Source organism: Corvus brachyrhynchos, unplaced genomic scaffold (genome assembly GCF_000691975.1).
Source record: "Corvus brachyrhynchos isolate BGI_N302 unplaced genomic scaffold, ASM69197v1 scaffold17, whole genome shotgun sequence".
NCBI classification, from domain to species: Eukaryota; Metazoa; Chordata; class Aves; order Passeriformes; family Corvidae; genus Corvus; species Corvus brachyrhynchos.
In genome coordinates this window covers 7,407,785-7,408,237 of record NW_008240046.1, presented here as the reverse complement: position 1 = coordinate 7,408,237, position 453 = coordinate 7,407,785, and positions in this window count along the sequence as shown.

Below are 453 nucleotides of genomic sequence, written 5' to 3'. Positions count from 1 at the left end.
TATAAATATAATTTTTATATAAAACTATTCACAGAAAAACAGCCGTCCCAGACCCAAACGGCCAATCTTTATGTCTTTTCTTATTTTTGTTAAGAAGTCCGTCCAGAAGGTTGTCTACAGGTTTTAGTTTGCTTTTCAGGTTTTTTATGTCTCGCCTTTCGGTTTGAAAGGCGTTTAGTTTTTTTCCTTTAAATTGCCTGTGGGCATACAGAGGAAGGCACCCTGGACCATGCTAGCCCTGTCCCATGTTACATTTTAGCAAGAGCAGGTGCCCTCTCTTGGGGTTACATAAATAACGTTTTAGTTGAGCTCCCACGCCTAAAACACATTCCGAAAATATATTTATATATATCTCTTTCTATTACTGCGAATGGATGACAATTAGCCTCCGCGGCGGGGAGGGCCAGCCCGCTGCAGGGGAGCCGGCCGCCGTCCCGGGGCGGCGGCGCCCGG